Source organism: Stomoxys calcitrans, chromosome 3 (assembly GCF_963082655.1).
Source record: "Stomoxys calcitrans chromosome 3, idStoCalc2.1, whole genome shotgun sequence".
NCBI lineage: Eukaryota > Metazoa > Arthropoda > Insecta > Diptera > Muscidae > Stomoxys > Stomoxys calcitrans.
Window position 1 is genome coordinate 28,351,690 of NC_081554.1, and position 21,073 is coordinate 28,372,762.

Consider the following 21,073-nt stretch of genomic DNA (forward strand, 5'->3'; position numbering starts at 1 on the left):
TAAATGTGTCCTCTTTGGGGGAGGTTTTTAGGGAGAGGCGGCCCCCAAACACTTGGTCTCATATTTGGATATCAGATTCGAATTCTACACTGAAAGTCCTTTAATTTGAGCCCCATATTCCCATGGTCAGTAAATAAGTCCTGTTTGGGGGGTGTTTTGGGGAAGGGGTGGACCCCCAGAAACGTGGTTCCATATTTGGATATCAGATTCGTATTCTACTCGCAAATACCTTTCATTTGAGTCCCATATTGCCATGGTGGTATTGCCTATGTCCGATTTAGGGGTGTTTTGGGGGTTGGGGTGGTCCCCCTAGTACTTGGTCCGACAAATGGATATCAGGTACGTTTTCTTATCCAAAATACCTTTCATTTGAGTCCCATATTGTCGTGATTGGTCTAAATATATGTTTGATTGGTTTTAGGGTGGGGCGGCCCCTCTAGGTATCCCATCCGAAATTTGGACACCAAATTTTTATTTTTAGGGTACTATATGAGAGCACACAAAATTTCGTTTAAATCGCACCACCCATCTCTGAGATCTCGCGTTTCTGAAAATTAGGGTAAGGGGGAGGGTCCGCCCCCCTTCAGATATCAAAAAATGTAGTACCCTATTTTCACCACGGGATCATTATGCTCCATCTGTGAAAATTTCAAGAAAATCGGTTCAGCCGTTTCTAAGTTTATAATGAACACACAAACATACAAACAAACAAACAAACACAAATTGATTTTTATATATAAGATAGGCTCTTTGACTTTCTTCACTTTTCTTAAGTAGTGTAAATTCCTACTGCTCCAATCTACTATTAAGATAATGAATAAAAACTCGGACTCGTCTATAAAAAGGAGGTCCCTTATCATTGAGCTTAAATTTGAATCGGAAAGCACTCAGTAATATGTGAGAAGTTTGCCCCTGTTCTTTAACGGAATGTTAATGTTGCAAGTATTATACATTCCTACTGACCCCATTTACTATTAGGACCATCAATTAATAATTAATTGGTAACGGTTAAAATGTATATAACATTCTATGTATGAAGAATATCGAAACCCACTGCTTTATATCTTGTATCACACTTCTGAAATATTACACATTCCTACTGTCCCCATCTTCTATTAAGGTAAGCTATTAAAAATCAGGGTTTGAATCATTTAAAATGCATATCCATAAAATGAAATTGGTCTTTATAGTCCACATTTTCGATCATTCTCCTCATTCTATGCAATTTTCTTTACAACTCCTTGTATCCCTTAAAAAACCTTCATTTTTCAATTAATCATCAATGATTGCTTTCTGACAGCCTCACAAAATCCAATACACCGAGATTGTAAGAAATCGTTTTCTTCCTATTACTACTACACCATGCTATGTGTACTACTTCCCTGCTATTCGCCTTCCAAACACTAAGACTTATGAATGTCACAGTTCAATTCACACACCATTTCCAATTCAAATCTGGGAAAAGTAACAGTTTGCAGTTTTGCCATTAATACTCGCTTACATCCAAAGGCTTCGAAGTACAATAACAACAAAAAAACGCTTAGATTGGCAAAAAGCGAAAATGATTCTTTATGGCAGGCAGGCAGGCAGGCAAATTTTATGAAGTACCAACACAACACACCACCCAAAGTGTACCAAATGCAGATGACAACGGAAATTCATGGCCTGGAAAAGTCCACAAAGGAATGGGTTAAACAAAACAAATCTCTCTCTCTGTCTCTGTGTTTCTCTGTGAAATGATAAGAACGATAAAATTTGCAGAAACACAAAAGCGATGACAAAAGGAGTAAACCAAACCACTAGAGCAGGCACTAGGCGACGACAGGCATGCAGTTAGTGGATCTGGCATACGAGCATGTGATTAAAGCATTTGCCCTGAGCAGATGCAATTCATATACGAGTACTGCAGGGATATCTCTGCAAGTTTTAGGGGTTGTATTAAGTGGAGTACCTATAACCGGAGTACTTGTACGGATGTGGGTATATTGGGGTGTAGCATGAGTGCTTATACGACAATCCAAAAGAGTCTAATGAAGCCAGAGGGATTTTACAAGCAATTAATTGACAAGTTTTGTAGCAATAATCTTAGTACTCAACTTTAAGTTTGGGGCATACATAGCCGCCAATTGGGGCGTATAAAAGGGTGATCCCGAAAAAAAACCGAGAAATAATCATTACCTAATATAGACATAGATGCCAATTAGGGGTATGGGTGATTCCAAAAAAGCCGAGAAATAATCATTCCCTAATGTAGACCGTTTTTGACTATTGATCAAATTATTGCGTTGCCCAAAAAGTAATTGCGTTTTTTTTTTTAAAGAAAGTAAATGCATTTTTAATAAAACTTAGAATGAACTTTAATCAAATATACTTTTTTACACTATTTTTCTAAAGCAAGCTAAAAGTAACAGCTGATAACTGACAGAAGAAAGAATGCAATTACAGAGTCACAAGCTGTGAAAAATTTTGTCAACGCCGACTATATGAAAAATCCGCAATTAATTTTTGGGCAACCCAATAGTTGACTTTATATATGTTGTTGTTGTTGCAGCAGTGTGTTGTACACCGAGACGTCGGCTCTTGCCGATGGAGGATTCCATCGGGTCAATCCGGTACGTACAACCGGCTGCCATGGGATTCTGACTGTATAGTAGATGGTAACAGTAGGAATGCAAAATAGCGCAAAAACTGCAGAAAGCTAGTTTTTAATAGATTTTCTCAATAGTGGATGGGGACAGTAGGAATGTGTGATACCTAAGAAGACTAGTGAAAGATATGGTGCTGAGAGCATAGTGATGTGAGATGCACGACTTTTTTATGTCGACTCACGTTCACGCACTCACAAGACAAAAATTTTAATAACGCACAATTCACGAGTCACTGTTAAACAAAAAGTTTTCTTAACTAGAGCTTGATTTCACGCACTCACGCTCAAGCACGAAGAATTTTAATTCAATCACTGTCTCTCATGATCACGTGATTGGATTTGGATCTCACTCATGAATCACGTGACTCACGCTTGATTCACGATTAAAACACGACAACTCACGTGTACATCTCTATTAGAGAAGGCCTTTTTGTCAGTTGATTTTTAACTGATTATCATTTAAGTAGAAGGGTACAGTAGGTTTGCATACTAGCTAAGAAAAGTAGGGACAGGTAAATAGACTTAATACAAGATTTTGTAGAGCTTTCAAACGATTATTTCAAAAAAAAATTCTTTATAGTAGATAGGGACAGTAGGAAGATATAATGCAAAAAATGTATAGATCTACAGAGATCTATGCAGAGAAAACATATACAGCCTTATTCACAAACAGTTCTTATTATGGGCTTAAAATCTATTTTAACTATTATACACTTTTTGATTAATAAACTGATTTTAAAATTGTGTATTCACAAACACATAATAACAGTCAAATAACTATGAAACATTTTTAGAATTTTTTGAAGTTTTATCTGGCAATTCCGGCTATTTGACAATGTCAAATTATTAATAAAAATATACAATGTTGTGAAGCACAGCAAGTGCAACGATAACAGTCTTCGCATTTGATAGACTAACCGTCATTCCATCTAACAAACAACGAAATCGCTGCTTCGACACCCCAAAACACCTCTCTACTGTATTTCTTGTTGCAATATGAGCAACATTGTAGCGTTCTTCCTTTTCGTTGTTAGTGCGGAGGAGAGGAGTAAATAGATAATGCGTCAACTGATATCCTGAATCTCCAAGTAAACGACCCCTGAATTCTTTTTTTTCAAATCGTTCCTTAATAGAAGATTCATTAAATATCCGACAATCATGAGTACTTTCTCTCCACCTAGCAACTATGTCGCGAATTTTCAATTGGGCATCACACACAACCTAAAAATGAAATTCTAATTTTTTATTATGCTCCTTCGATTAGTAAATCACCTCACACCTGTACATTCAGTGAATAGAATCCTTTCCGGTTTATATAATATTGGGCAAGATCTCCACCAATTTTTTTTATTTTAACATGAGTTCCATCAATTGCTCCAATAACGCCCGGAAAGTTTCTAATGGCCTTAAAATCTCTCATTATTACGGCTTGCTCTTCGAGAGATGTCGGCATGTTTATGTATTCCATACCATTACGAGCCAAAGCGCGAGCAACTCTATTGCATATTCTTGAAACCGTTGGTTGGGCTAATCCGTGCAAATCTCCCGCATCATCTTGAACCTAGAAACAGGATTTTGCCAATAAAAGGATTAAATTTAATCATTTAACAACAAGTAAACAAACCTCTCTGCGACCCCAACAACGCAAAGCAATCATAACTTGTAGTTCGGCCGGAGTCCCGTGCCCTCTTTTGCTTAATTCAATATCATTGTTTATTAGACCAATAATTTTTTTTGCCGTTGATTTCTTAAACCGATATTTGGCTTTAAAGTGATGGTCCGGAATAGAAAATGGATCAACTCTTTCTTTGTAAACTCGTGGACGTCTTCTTTTAAAAGTCTGCTCCAATCTCCCTATAAATTTCAATAGAATGAGAAACAAGTAAAAACGCAAAACGTCGGAAATGGATATTTCGATGTGTTGCAAACGGAATGACTAAATGAATTAATCCTATGGTGGTGGGTATAAAAATACACGGATTTTCATTCCTTTCGCTAGCCGCTCAAAATTTTGCTAAATATTCTTATAAGTTTAAGTAAGCTGCCATATAAAACAATCTCCTAGTTTGCCTTTTTGGGCCTTAGAAGGCGCATTTATTATCCGATTTGGCTGAAATTTTTCCCATAGTGTTTTGTTATGACTTTTAACTACTATGGGAAGTACGGTACATACTCCGAAAAAGCTTCCATAAACCGTTTTCCCGGTTAGATTATTTGAGCCTCTAGAGATGATCTTTTGATAACATGTAACATGGTCAATAACGTTACATAGCGTATATACAAATCGGTCTCAGCATTTGAGGTGTCATTGACAAAACTTGTCAATTGCAATCCATGGTGGAAAGTCTATAAGATTCGGCCCGGCCGAACTTAACGCGCTTTAATTTGTTCTATACTTACTTATTTCACCGATTACATTAAGTGCATCCATTTTTATAAGATTTTTCGCTATTCACAAATTTAATCAAACGTTTCACATTTATTTAAAGTAATTTATGCTCGTGCAATTGAGAAATGTAATTTTAAAATGGTGTTAAACAAGGGTAAAACCAATAATAACTTTTTCAAATTTAAAATTGGTTTATTAAGGGTAAAATAGAAATAGGCTATTATGTGTTTGTGAATACAAAAAACAACATTTTATCCTATTTTCGGTTTATAGAGCTCTTTTAAATGTTTGTGAATAAGGCTGATAAATTTTAACTGTTAGGATAGTTGATTTAAATTGATTTCGTTATAGTTGATAGTAGCAGTAGAAATGCATATTTCTTAAGAAAATTGATGGAAGGTGAAGAATTTTTTCATGAAAGACTAAAACATATAATCCTAAGCACCCCTAGAAGGCCTAGAAGGTGAAACATGGTGGGGTCTTATTGCTGATTTGTAGGTGCTTTTCTGGGGCAGGGCTAGGGACAAAATGTGTGTTTACAACGATGTATCAGGGAATAAAATGCTTCCATTTGCCAAGAAAAAATTCAAACTAAGTGACAGTTCATGTAAGTAAACGGCTTAAAGCTCTCTTCCAGACTAGCGGAATTTTAGTTGAAGAGTTTTCTGTCCCCAGTTTAAAAAACCGATCGCAATCATGTGACCTGCAAATGCAAATTTTGCCCACGAACATTCCACTAAGGAACAGGGGCAAACTTCTCACATATCATTGAGTGTAGTCCGATTCAAGTTTAAGCTCAGTGATAAGGGGCTTTCTTTTTATAGCCTAGTCCGAACGGCGTGCTGCAGTGCGACACCTCTTTGGAGAGAAGTTTTACATGGCATAGTATCTCACAAATGTTACCAGCATTAAGAGGGGAAAACCACCGCTGAAAATTTTTTTCTGATGGTCTCGCCAGGATTCGAACCCAGGCGTTTAGCGTCATAGGCGGACATGCTAACCTCTGCGCTTTGGCGGCCTCCAAGTTAGTTACTTTAGCTTATTTTAATTTTAAATTCAATGTTTAAATAATTGCGTTGCCAATGTTGTATTTAACCGTCTCCAACATATTAAACCTCAAACGTCATAGACCATAGTCGCAGCTTAAGCTACTGAGTGACCTTCGTGCCAAAGAACACCAAGTAGGGAGACATGTATAACACCACCAGACACCCCCACCCGAATACGGACCTATTTAAGCATACTCTTTCTCTGGCACATACCAGTCACCTCTCGTACTCTCACTACTTATACTCCACGGATAAGTAGAATCTTTTTATACCCTCCACCATAGGATGGGGGTATACTACTTTCGTCATTCCGTTTGTAACTCCTCGAAATATTCGCCACAGATCCCATAAAGTATATATATTCTTGATCGTCATGACATTTTATGTCGATCTAGCCATGTCCGTCCGTCTGTCTGTCACGCTAACTTTCGAGGGAATGAATCTAGCCACTTGAAAATTTGCACAAGTACTTCTTATAGGTGTAGGTCGATTGGCATTGTAAATGGGCCATATCGGTCCATGTTTTGATATAGCTGCCATATAAACCGATCTTGGGTCTTGACTTCTTGAGCCAATAGAGGGCGCAATTCTAGTCCGATTTGAACTGAAATATTACACAATGACTTCTACAATGTTTAGCATTCATTTATGGTCCGAATCGGACTATAACTTGATATAGCTCCAATAGCATAACAGTTCTTATTCAATATTCTTTGTTTGCCTAAAAAGAGTAACCGCGCATAGAACTCGACAAATGCGATCCATGGTGGAGAGTTTATAAGATTCTGCCCGGCCGAACTTAGCACACTCTTACTTGTTACTTATTTTAATGTTTACTTCAATTTTTAAAGCAGTGCGTTGCCAATGTTGTATTTAACCGTCTCCAACATAATTAACCACAATGGTCATTGTCCATAGTCGCTGCTTAAGCTACTGACTGACCTTCGTGCCAAAGAATACCAAGTAGGGAGACATGTATAACACCACCACACACCCCCACCCGAATACGGACCTATTTAAGCATACTCTTTCTTTGGCACATACCAGTCACCTCTCGTACTCTCACTACTTATACTCCACGGATAAGTAGAATCTTAACTTTGACCTTCATGCCAAAGACCACCAGGTAGGGAGTCATGTAATACACCATCACACACCCTCACCCGAGTAGTGAACTATTTTAGCATATAGAAAAAAATCGGTTCAGATTTGGATATAGCTCCCATATATATGTTTGTCCGATTTGCAGTAATAATGCAATAAAATGGTCATTAGTTAACCGATTCTCTCGAAATTTGGCAGGAAGGTGTTTCTTATGACTCTCAATATTACTGGTAAATTTCATAGAAATCGGTTCAGACTTGGATATAGCTCCGATATATATGTTCGTCCGATTTGCAGTAATAATGCAATAAAATAATCATTTGTTAACCGATTCTCTTGAAATTTGGTTACTGTTACTTTTAGCTTGCTTTAGAAAAAAAGTGTAAAAAAAGTATATTTGATTAAAGTTCATTCTAAATTTTATTAAAAATGCATTTACTTTCTTTTAAAAAATCCGCAATTACTTTTTGGGCAACCCAATAGATGAATGTCACAGAAATCGGTTCAGATTTAAATATAGCTGTCATATATGTATATTGCCCGATTTTCACTTCTAGAGCCACTGCAAGAGCATTTTTGACCAAAAAAACATCCAGCGAGGTCCATCAAAATTGGTTCATAATTAGGCATAGCTCCCACATTGTACCTAAAGGGTAGGTGTAGGGTATTATAAAGTCAGCACAGCCCGACTTTTGCCATTCCTTACTGGTTTTTTCCAAATTTCGTTTCTCCCTTATACACCTTTTCAAATTTATCAGAGCGGTAAAAGTGTTAATGTAATCAATACTTTTTTTGCACGTTTAACAATCTCCGCTCACTGTCGTTGTACCCATTGGGCTTCAACACTTAAGTGTTGATGGTGGTTACAATAACTTAACCATATGGCTGGCTTAAATCCGGAAATGCATACTTCTACTGTTGTTGCTATCAGCAGCATTGTACACATGATAGTCAAAAGAAGCGATGAAAAAGATTGAATGGACAACGGGAATAAAAACATCCCACGATACACGTGTTCTTAACTTTCTTTGAATATTAAATTCTAAAGGTTAATAAAGTGTCATTGTAAATGACAAACACAATTCTATTCTTATCTTGAATTCAAAAGAAATGGCTTTATGCCACATGAATGTCATGCACCAGACATCTTGAGGCAAATCGTTTGAGCTACCTTTCTGCACTTTTATTTCTTTTCATACCGAATATCCTCTTTGAGTGTGAAAACAAAGTTCAGAGGTCATGTTTTTTTTTTGTTACTTTATTGACTGCTTTAGAGCTTAGTTATGTTTCTTGTAATTTTAGGGCTTTGCTGTTAATGACAAAGTGTTTGCAGACTGTGGTTTGAGGCATTTTGAGTAATGAACTGGTATCATTGAATTTTACACTTTTCCAGCTTGACATGATATATTGTAGTAAATATTATTTTTATTATTTTTTTTGAAGATTTTATTTTTATCTAATTTAGTTTGGATCAATTTTCTAATGATGGGTTAAGTTCTCTTTCGAGATGAGCTTAAAAATCGAACGTTTTATACAATGGAAAATGAAAGCCACACCACACCAACCATGATTGGACGCTTTTCTACCCCTTGGTAACCTTTTTCTTTTAAATATTTTTATACCCTTCACCATAGGATGGGGGGTATACTAATTTCGTTATTCTGTTTGTAACTACTCGAAATATTCGTCTGAGACCCCATAAAGTATATATATTCTTGATCGTCGCGACATTTTATGTCGATCTAGCCATGTCCGTCTTTCTGTCCGTCCGTCCGTCTGTCTGTCGAAAGCACGCTAACTTCCGAAGGAGTCAAGCTAGCCGCTTGAAATTTTGCACAAATACTTCATATTAGTATAGGTCGATTGGTATTGCAAATGGGCCATATCGGTCCACGTTTTGATATAGCTGCCATATAAACTCATCTTGGGTCTTGACTTCTTGAGCCTCTAGAGTGCGCAATTCTTATCCGATTGGAATGAAATTTTGCACGACGTATTTTCTTATGATATCCAACAACTGTGCCAAGTATGGTTCATATAGGTCTATAACCTGATATAGCTGTCATATAAACCGATCTTGGATCTTGACTTCTTGAGCCTCTAGAGTGCGCAATTCTCATCCGATTGGAATGAAATTCTGCACGACATGTTTTGTTATGACATCCAACAAATGTGCCAAGTATGGTTCAAATCGGTTCATAACCTGATATAGCTGCCATATAACCGATCTTGGGTCTTGACTTCTTGAGCCTCTAGAGTGCGCAATTCTTATCCGATTGGAATGAAATTTTGCACGACGTGTTTTGTTATGATATCCAACAACTGTGCCAAGTATGGTTCAAATTGGTTCATAACCTGATATAGCTGTCATATAAACCGATCTTGGGTCTTGACTTCTTGAGCCTCTAGAGGGCGCAATTCTTATCCGATTTGAATGAATTTTGCACGAAGTATTTTGTTATGGTATCCATCATCTGTGCCAAGCATGGTTTTATTCGGTTCATAACCTGATATAGTTGTCATATAAACAGATCTAGGGACTTGACTTCTTGAGCTTCTAGAGGGCTCAATTCCTTTCCTATTTGGCTGAAATTTTGCATGACTTATTTTATTCTTACTTTCAACAACTGTGTCAAATAAGGTTTGAATCGGTTCATAACCTCATATAGCTGTCATATAAAACGATCTGGGATCTTGACTTCTTGAGCCTCTAAAGGTCGCAATTATTATCCGATTTGCCTGAAATTTTGTACGACGGATTCTCTCATGACCATCAACATACGTGTGTATTATGGTCTGAATCGGTCTATAGCCCGCTACAGCTCCCATATAAATCGATATCACTATTTTACTTCTTGAGCCCCCAAAGGGCGCAATTCTTATTCGAATTGGCTGACATTTTACACAGGTCTCCAATATATAATTTAATTGTGGTCCAAACCGGACCATATATTGATATCGCTCTAATAGCAGAGCAAATCTTTTCTTATATCCTTTTTTGCCTAAGAAGAGATGCCGGGAAAAGAACTCTACAAATGCGATCCATGGTGGAGGGTATATAAGATTTGGCCCGGCCGAACTTGTTTAGTTTTCATTATTTGCTTCTATCAATAAGAACATAAACTTTTTAAATTCCAATTAAGCTTTTCCATTATTATTATCATCATCCTCTTCACTGACTTTGGAAATTAATTTTAATTCTGTCCTTATTTCTTGGAGGTTCATGACCATGTCTTTTTCGCAACACTATTTCTATATGCTCGTTGGGCGACAGAATATTCTCATTAATTTTTTATAGAAGTTTGTGCGAGTTTTTTTTTTCAAATATTACAGTGAGATTTTAATATTTTTGTTCTTTTTGTTTTGTTGTATATTGCAATGAGCAGTAACAGCAGACGCCCATATTAAGTTGCTCTGATTGGATTTACTCGAGTTTAATTGGTTTTTTTTTGCTGCTGTTCTTCCAAGCTCTATTTATGGCAGTTGCTATCGCAATGGCAAATTACGAGTGCGTATTAGCTGGAGTTCAGTCACTGGAAAAAATTGGAAATAATGTAACAGACGTTGGCGGAAAAGATTTTTCAATGTCTAGCTTTAAATTGAATGACATGATTGCGGATATGTTGATTAAAGGTTTGATCTACTTAAACGTATTTGGTGTGCAGGAAAATTAAAAAAAAAAAATAAAAGAGTGTTAAGTTTGGATGGGCCCAATCTTATATACCCTACACCATGGATCGCATTTGTCAAGGTCTTTGGACCGTTTGTCTTTACAGGCAGTAGCTAAACAAGTAAAACCGTATTAAGTTCACCACGATCTGGACCAACGCCGGTTCGAACAACGTATGGCCAAGTCCAACTCACTGTTGGGCATTTATGAGCTTAAGACCCTAAATCGGCAGATCGATCAATATGGCACCTATATCGAAATATGGTTCGGGTTGGAGATGTGTGGCTTTAGCTAGCGTGCTAAGTTCAGCCGTGCCGAATCTTATATACCGTCCGCCATGGATCACATTTGTGAAGTTGTTTGCCCACTATCTCTTTATAGGCAAACAAAGGATAATTGATAAAAATTGTCATGCCAATGGAGCCATATCTGGTTATGAAGCGATTCGGCCCATACTTAGTTGGGATGTTGGAGACCATACAAAAAGTCATTGTGCAAAATGTCAGCTAACAATTGCGCCCTCTATAGGCTCAAGAAGTATAATCGGGAGATTGGCTTATGTGGGAGCTATATCAGGTTAGAGAACTATTTGTACCATATTAGGCACGCATGTTGAAGGTCACGCGAGAAGTCATTGTGCCAAAATTAAACCCAATTGGATAAGAATTGTGCCCCCTATAGGCTCAAGAAATATAATCGGGAGATAATTTTTTATTAAAACTATCAGGTTATGAATCTATACTTGGCACAGTTGCTGGAAGTCAGCACAAAATACCTCAAGCGAAATTTAAGTCAAATCGGATGATAATTACGCTCTCTAGAGGCTCTAGAAGTCAAGACACGAGATCGGTGTATAAGGCAGCTATATCAAGTTATAAGTCGATTTTGACCATATATAGCACAATTTTTGAAAATCATAACGAAACACTTTATACAAAATTTCAGGCAAATCGGAAAAGAATTGCTCCGTCTATATGCTCTTGAAGTTAATATCCAAGATCGGTTTAAATGGCAGCTATACCAAAACATGGACCAATATGACCCATTTAAAATCCACCTCGTTCTGCACTTATAGGAGGTATTTGTGCAAATTTCAAGCGCCTAGCTTTATTCCTTAGCGTGGTTCCCACAGACAGACAGATGGACTGACATGGCTGGAACGACTTAAAATGTCATGGCGATCAAGAATATATGTACTTTTTGGGTTCTTAGGTAGAGCTGGCAAAATATCGATAGCACTATCGATATGTTATTTTTTATCTTAATATCGATTTATATTTTTCCGATTGATACTATCGATACTACTATACTATATTCCGATACTACTATACTATAGTTAAAACTGAAAAAATAAGCGATCCGACACTGAATGTGTCCCATAGAGGGCGCAATTTTTATCCGATTGGACTAAAATTTTGTACAATGATTTATATCATGACTTCCAAATCACTTGGTTTTATTCGGTCTGTGTATTGATATTGCTGTTACCTAAATCGGACTCCCGATTTTTATACCCTACACCACTACTGTGGTACAGGATATTATAACTTAGTTAATTTGTTTGTAATACATAAAAGAAAGAGAGATAGACCTTTTGATAAGTATACCGATCGACTCAGAATCACTTTCTGATTCGATTTAGCTATGTCCGTCTGTCAATGTTAATTTGTGTACAAAGTACAGGTCGCCGAAAATTTGTCTACAGAGAAATTGTCGTGGTTAACTTGTCTTCAAAAAGTATTTCAGCCATTTGCTGCTTGGGTGGCCCTGTCTACTAATGCTTCACATTGACTTCACAGCAAAAGATTAAAATTTTAAAATTCCATTCGAAACTTAATAACGATTCTTTTTATTATAACTTGATTGGCCATATAAGGCATTAAAATCTTAGCCATTTAAGCCAATAATTGAAACTAAACCAATAGTCTGCTGAAGTGGAAATCAACAAAAAATTCTTTGTAACATTGAATGGCGTCGAGGCTACAAAGTCCATGCTTAGTGAGCCAAACCAAAGCAGACAAAAATTGCCAAATGCCAAATCAAGTTCAAGGTTTGGCCATAAAAAGCGAGGGTAAGAATAAAAAAAAACATTGCTTCTCCTCCTGCTTCCCTGCCTTTTGAAGACAAAGTTATTAAAATATCCGCCACATTTTGTATGTCTTTGCAACACCATAAGGCATAGTGTCGTCATGCAGCTCAGATGCCATGACCATAAAAGTCTATAGAAATCAAATTGGCTTTTGTACTTCAATTTTCGAGCCGTAGAATTTTTGCGTACTTTTGAATTTGTATGAGAAAAAAAAAAAGAAATAGAAGTGGAAGGAAAAAAAAATACAAGCAAGAAATAATTCAACGGAATTCTTTTTTTTTGTTCAAAGACCACCCACATAAATTTAAAATTTCGCTACATTCAGTATTTTCAAGATTTAATCAGACCGTTTTTTGTGTTGCCTTATAAAAGGTCTGAGTATGAAGCTGTGAGGTATTAAATCTCTACTTCACTGGGAACATGATTTTGGGAGTGTGAGTAAACCAGGGCTTGTTGGAGGAGGTCATGTTTGAAGTTTACCAAGTTGGATTATGGTATGGGGGATAAGCTGAACAAAGATTTTTGATTGCTTATAATCATTGGTTTAATGAGCTTAGTATGCTGGAATATTTTACCAAAGTAAATGTCTTACATGTCCTTAAGTTAATTTGTAAGGAATTTTTATTCTGTGCAATATTACATTTGTCACTGATTTTAATTGGCATAATAGAACATGACATTTATTTGCTACTACTACTGCTACATTTGACTCGATTTATGATTTTAAATGTGTCAGGTTTTATATTTAATTTAAATAACTTTTCTACTCAAGATGAAGACGTGACCTATAGTCTAATTCTAATCGTTGTCATTCTATTAATCTAAACATAATGGGAAATTGTGAACGTGATTTCATTAGAAAATGTAATTTTATTCTTTACAGGATTGTATTTTTGAGCAACGTACAATGTATGGTTATATAATTTTTGAACTTGAAATTAAAAATAAATAGAAAATATAAAATGATAATTGAAATTAGTATATAGTAGTGAAATAATTGGGTGAAGTAAGAATTCACAATTATAAAACGACATACCTAACGCTAACAAGTGACGACGGCTTAGTTTATTACCAAGGGTAATTTTTGTATATCAATTGCCACAGAAGGTATACTTTAGGTTGGTTTATATTATGGCAAAAGGTAAGTCAAGAATACCTATCTAAGCCCTTTAATTGAGGCTATGCAACACTTAAGGCGCATGGACCAATAAGACATGCGTTATAGACCGATTCGGGCCAAACTTGTTTTGGGTATTTGTGATCAAGGAGAATTGATATGGAAACTTTTTTTTTATAAAATATGTCTGTTAAACAATTTTCATAGAAATTTTTTCTTTAAAAATTTAAAGAATTTTTTCTATAAAATTTTAAAGAAATTTTTTCTATAAAATTTTGTTATCGAAATTTTCTCGAAAAAAGTTATCGAAATGTTTTCTGTAAAATTTTGTTATCGAAATGTTTCCTATCAAATTTGGTTATCGAAATGTTTTCTATTAAAAACTGTTAAAATTGGTTTCAATAGAAGTTGTTTGTCGAAATCTTTTCAATACAAACCTGCTATCGAAATACTTTCTATTAATTTTTCTTATTTTTTCTATAAAAGACTTGTTGTCGAAATTATATCTTAAAAAATTTACAACGAAATTTTTTTCAAAAAATTTTTTTATCGAAATTGTCATCAAAGATTTTTTATGGAACTACATATTTCTAAAAAAATGCTGATTGAAATTATTTCTAACAGTTAAGTAACGAACATTTCTCTGCAAAAATTGTTATCAAAATTATTCTATAAAAATGTTTACCGAAATTTTGTACACGTTTTGCCCTAAATTTATTGGGTCTTGAAATAATTCCCCAATCGGGTATTGTCCGGCTTTCTATATCTATTACAAATAGAACAATTAAAAAGGTGTTAAGTTCGGCCGTGCCGAACTTTGGATATCCACCACCAAGGATATACTAATCATCCACTACTTAATCCATAGTTATGGGTTGCCCAAAAAGTAATTGCGGATTTTTTAAAAGAAAGTAAATGCATTTTTAATAAAACTTAGAATGAACTTTAATCAAATATACTTTTTTTACACTTTTTTTCTAAAGCAAGCTAAAAGGAACAGCTGATAACTGACAGAAGAAAGAATGCAATTACAGAGTCACAAGCTGTGAAAAAATTTGTCAACGCCGACTATTTGAAAAATCCGCAATTACTTTTTGGGCAACCCAATATATTTAAATAGCGACTGGTCTCGGTCAAATTCTTTTCAGATCCCGAGAACTCTTAAACAAGTTATAGTTTAAGCGAAAACAGGCTAGAAATCCGGTTTATATGACAGCTATATCCGTATAGTCTGATCTGAATCATATTTGGATCGGATGTGGGGAGGCTTAAAACAACTCACTATTTCAAATTTCAACGTAATAAATAAAAATTTAATGGGCTTCAGATCCTTAATCGGCATATCGGTCTATATGAAAGCTAAATCTAAATATCGTCCAATCTTTACAATATCTGGGTCAGATGACGGGAGGCTTAAAAAAACTCACCGATTCACATTTCAGTGAAATCGAGTAATAATTAAAGCTTTTGTGGGCGTTAGACCTTTCATCCATATTTGGGCCTGATGAAGGGATTCCTAAAACTACTCACTGTTTAAAATTTCATTATTATAATGACTTTCAACAACTGTGCCAAATAAGGTTCAAATCGGTTCATAACCTTGTTTCTACAAACATATAAACCGATTTGGGATCTTGACTTCTTGAGCCTCTAGAGGTCGCAATTATTATCCGATTTGCCTGAAATTTTGTACGACAGATCCTCTCATGACCATCAACATACGTGTTTTCTATGGTCTGAATCGGTCTATAGCCTGATACAGCTCCCATATAAATCAATATCTCTATTTTACATCTTGAGCCTCTAGAGGTCGCAATTCTTATTCGAATTGGCTGACATTTTACACAGGTCTCCAACATATAATTTAATTGTGCTCCGAACCGGACCATATCTTGATATCGCTCTAATAACAGAGCAAATCTTTTCTTATATCCTTTTATGCCTAAGAAGAGATGCCGAAAAAAGAACTCGAAAAATGGGATCCATGGTGGAGGGTATATAAGATTCGGCTCGGCCGAACTTTGCATGCTTTTACTTGTTTCTACAAACCTAAACTTTTTCTACAAAATTCTTTTCTTATCAGCCAATTGTTAGTGGAATTTTTTGTAAAAAATTGTAATCAACATTTTTTCTTTAACGAATTGTCATCGAAAAATATCGCATAACAATTGATATCGAAATTTTTCCGTACAAATTGATATCGAAATTTTTTCTATAAAAATTGATATAGAAATTTTTTCTATAAAAGTTGATATCGAAATTTTTTCTATAAAAATTGAAAGCTAAATTTTTGCTAAAAAATTTGTTTCGCAATTTTTTCAAAAAAATGTTTCTGTTAAAAATTGGTACGTATTTTTTTTTGATGAAAAAGTGGTTTGGAAGTTTTTGCTATAAATTTTTGCTGTTATCGTTTTTTTTTTCTATAAGAATTTGTTATCGAAATTAGAATTAAAATGTGGCAGCGCAATTTTTTCTTTAAGAAGTTGGTAGCTCAATTTTTGTCATAAAATATTGGTAATATCAAAAATTGGTGATAGTTTCATTCAAAGAGGAATGTCGATAATTTTCGACACCAACATTTTTTAAAGAAAGAATGTATTTGTTTCTAGGAATTAGTTGCCAACAATTTTTTATAAAAAAATAGTCATCAACATATTTTGTATAAAAAAATTTTAATCAAATTTTGTATAAAAAAATTTCAATCAAATTTTTTTATAAAAATTTTTCCCTAAATAAATAATTTTATCGGAATTTTTCTAAAAATTTAAAAATTTTAGCTATAAAATCTTTTTATAGAATTTTTTTCTATATGCCATTATTGACGAAATATTCTCTCTGAATATTGTTAACGAAATTTTTCTATGAAAAATTTTCATCAGATTTTTTTTTTGTTACAATTAATATCGATTTTTTTTTGTATAATTTTTTTAAATAAAACTTTTCCTAAAAATATAAATTTTATCGAAAATTTTTAAGTTTTTACAATTTTTTCTATATGACGTTATTGACGAAATTTTTTCTTTAAATATTGTTATCAAACTTTTTCTATATAAAATTTGTATCAGCTTTTTTTTGTTACAATTACTATCGACATTTTGTTTATTTTTGTAAAACTTTTTACATTTTTCTTTAACAAATTTTTATCAGATTTGTTCTCTTAAAATTGCTATCGATTTTTTCTTTTATAAAAGCTTGTTGAAATTTTTGTCGTAAGAATTTTTGAATTTTTTTAATGAAATATTGTTATCGAAATTTTTTCAAAAACTGTTACATTTTTTTTTGGAATTTGAACTAAATTTTTCTTTGGTAAATTGGTATCGAAGTGTCTTCTACTAAAATTGTAAACATTGATTTTTTTTATAAAAGATTGGTATCAAAATGTTTCCTATAAAAAATTGGTATCAAAATATTTGGAATTGAAAGTTTTTGTATGGAAAAATTTTCTATGAAAATTGATATGATATAGGCATCGAATTTATTTATTTAATTTTTATTGAAATGTTTCTTTGACAAATTGTAATAAAAATGTCTTTTATAAAAATTGATACATAAATCTTTCGTTAAGGTATAAGTATCTCGAGTTCGTAAATGGCACATTTCTTTTTAAATTTTTATAAAATTTGGATAAGAAGATATTGGGTTTAGGTGGTATTCAAAGTTTAACCCGGCCTAACACACTACTTCTTATTTTTATCTCGAAATACATATGCAAACCGCATATGTTAATATTAGGTTATTTCTTTGCATAGCGTTTTTTTTACCACATTGTCGTAGGCAAATGTATTTTTATACAGTTTACTTTTGAATCTCGAATGCAACGATCGATAAAAAAATAACGAACGAGCGAACAAAGTTTTGCATAGGCATTTAAAAAATATTATTTTAATAAATAAATTTTAATTAAGTGCAATAAACACAAAATATTACAAATATAGGAAGGTAATATATATAAAAAAATAAACAAAAAGATATATAAAAATTTAAAAGTAATAATTAAAAAAAAATTATAAAAATTCTTTATTTAAGAAAAAAATCTTTTTTAAAATTAAGCAGTTTTAACATTATCTTTTTTTTTAATTTAAAATTTTAAACAATTGAAGAATAATATATAAAAATTTTTTTTTGTTTCCGACAAATGGCAATTTATCACATTGAGTGAAACTTTCCATATTTACTTGGTCATGTGCAATTTCTTATAATATCGTTATGTTCCATGATAATTTCCTTTATTCACTCGCTTATTTTTAACAAGAAATAAAATCTAATGGCAATTTATTAACAGCCGCCACACTTCAATGGTTTGCATGACTCTAGCACGAAAGCATTCAATGAAATTTTATGATGTGATATTTGCAATTGCTCTGAAGCAGGATGGATGGAGTTGCCTACATCCATCCAATCATTCAACTATCACGTATTGTGCCCTAAAGCATACCACAAATGCATAAATAAATGCACGAAAACTATTCCATTTCCTGCTGAGTATAACCTAAATGGATGGATTTTCTAACCCAAAATATATTTACCCATCCATGGAAAATTTAATGGGATTTTTATTACATCTCTCCAGAATTCTTATTCTAGTGAATTGTGCTCAAATGCATTTAATTAATGTACAGTTCTTTTGTTTCTATCTTTCAGGTCAGTTGGGTTGAGCAGAAAAACAAAGAAAATTGAAGAGATATAGTAAAGCAGCTTCAGTTACAGCCCCAGCATCAGCATCAGTTTGAACCCAAAAATAAATAGACAAGTAAGTAGTAGTTGTAAAACTAATATGCATTTTTGCTTTACTTCTCACCTCTTCTCCACAAACCCCCCAAAAACACTCATTAAAAATGCTCATCTAATTTAGTTTGTTTACTTTGGGCAGCAGCAAACTTTGTTAAGTTAAATAGAAATGCTCTGTTTATCTTTTTTTTTTTTTTGAGTTCATATAACTAAAGATGGAAATTTGTGTGTGGAAACTGAATTTAATAAGAAAAACAAATTTTAGCCAACCCAATAATATGACCTCCTCCTCCTCCCCCCTCGATCATGGCAACCGCGAAAAACCAACAAACACAAACATTGACTGGCCACTTCTGCATCAAAGTTTAGATGAAGTACCTTGGGAAGAGATTTTCTATATGGAAGGTGTTGACGAACAAGTTTCCTTCCTAAATCATAACCTTTGCTCAATTTACGACACATGCGTTCCTGTCAAAGTCATTTATACTAACAGAAAACAACAGCCATGGTTTACTCCTGAAATCAAGCACTTGATCAGCGTTCGAAATTTGGCATATAAAAGATGGAAACGTTATAGACTGCCTACACTGTATGACACGTTTAAATCCGCTAGAAGAGATGTGCTCAAAAAGACTAACGAGTCCAAAAAGCAGTACTATAAAAGGAAATTCGAAAATGCAATTGATAGTAAGCGAAAATGGAAAGAAATAAGGAACATCGGAATTGGATCGAAATCCAATACCAACACTGATTGTCTTTCTATCTCTGACCTAGATGAGATAAATGAAAACTTTTTGAAAATAAATACTGTGGACCCTGGCACAAACACTTATTCTAATATTTCTACAGCACAGATTGAAGACACATTCTCGTTTAGATGTGTTAGTCCCGAAGAAGTCTTACAAAGTTTTGCAACCATAAAGTCTGACGCAATGGGATCTGATGGCATACATCCTAGATTTGCCAAATTGGTACTGCCGAAAATACTTCCATTTGTCACACACATTTATAACAACATTCTTACAAAGTCAACGTTCCCAACAGACTGGAAATTGGCAAAAACTATACCGATACCCAAACAGAATTCAGAGTTCCGTCCGATTGCTATCCTGCCGTTTTTCTCTAAAGCTTTGGAACGTATTATAAATACTCAAATAGATGCCTTCCTGAGTTTCAGAGGTCTTTTGAATGATAGACAATCTGGTTTTCGAACAAAAAGAAACTGCTCTACTGTATTAATTGACGTTGTGGAAGAATTGAGACAAAATATGGATAATAATATGGTATCATTTCTGGTTTTACTGGACCACAGTAAAGCCTTTGACACAGTGAACCATGATATTCTTATCTCGAAGCTTGACAGACTTTTCTTTTTCTCCAAACCGGCCTGTAAACTGATTTCATCATACATTACCGGACGCCGTCAATCCGTCAATGTCGGTGATACAACATCTGCGGCACTTGATGTACCTAGAGGTGTTCCGCAGGGCTCTATCCTTGGTCCCTTACTTTTTTCTGTATACATAAATGATCTACCTGATATTCCAATGCATTGTAATGTGCAAATGTACGCTGACGATGTTCAGCTTTTCTCCAGCGCTAAACCAAATTGCGTACAATCATGTATAAATAATATTAATTGCGATCTGAATGAAATCCAGAACTGGGCGAGTAAAAATAGTCTCTGTCTAAATCCGTCAAAAACTAAACTGATGAAAATTTTAAAACGATCAACCACCCAGATTCCTCCTGTAAGAGCTACTTTGAACAACTCGGTAATAGAAACTGTTGATACATCCTGCAACCTTGGTGTAATATTCAATTCCAAACTGACTTGGACTAATCATATAAACAAAGCTGTTGGTAAAGTTCAAGGAATGCTGCGAAGTTTGTGGTCTGTGCGGACTTCTACACCTTTTCAAGTACGTATGCTTTTAGCGAAATCTTACCTTATACCTACTCTACTTTATGGATGTGAAATTTTCGCAAATTGTGATTCGAGAGACTTCAACAAACTAAAAGTAAGCTACAATAACATTGCTCGCTACATATTTAATAAGAAAAGGAGAGACCGAATTTCTCAATTCGCCCACAAAATATTCGACATTAGTTTCGAAAACCTCCTCAAAGCGAAATGCGTTATTTTACTGCAAAAAATAATCTATCTTAAGCAGCCAAAATATCTTTATGATCATCTCCATTTTGCTCGATCTGGCAGAGGACTAAAAATCATTCTACCACGCTTCCGAACCTCAAACTCTGAAAAACAATTTTTAATCA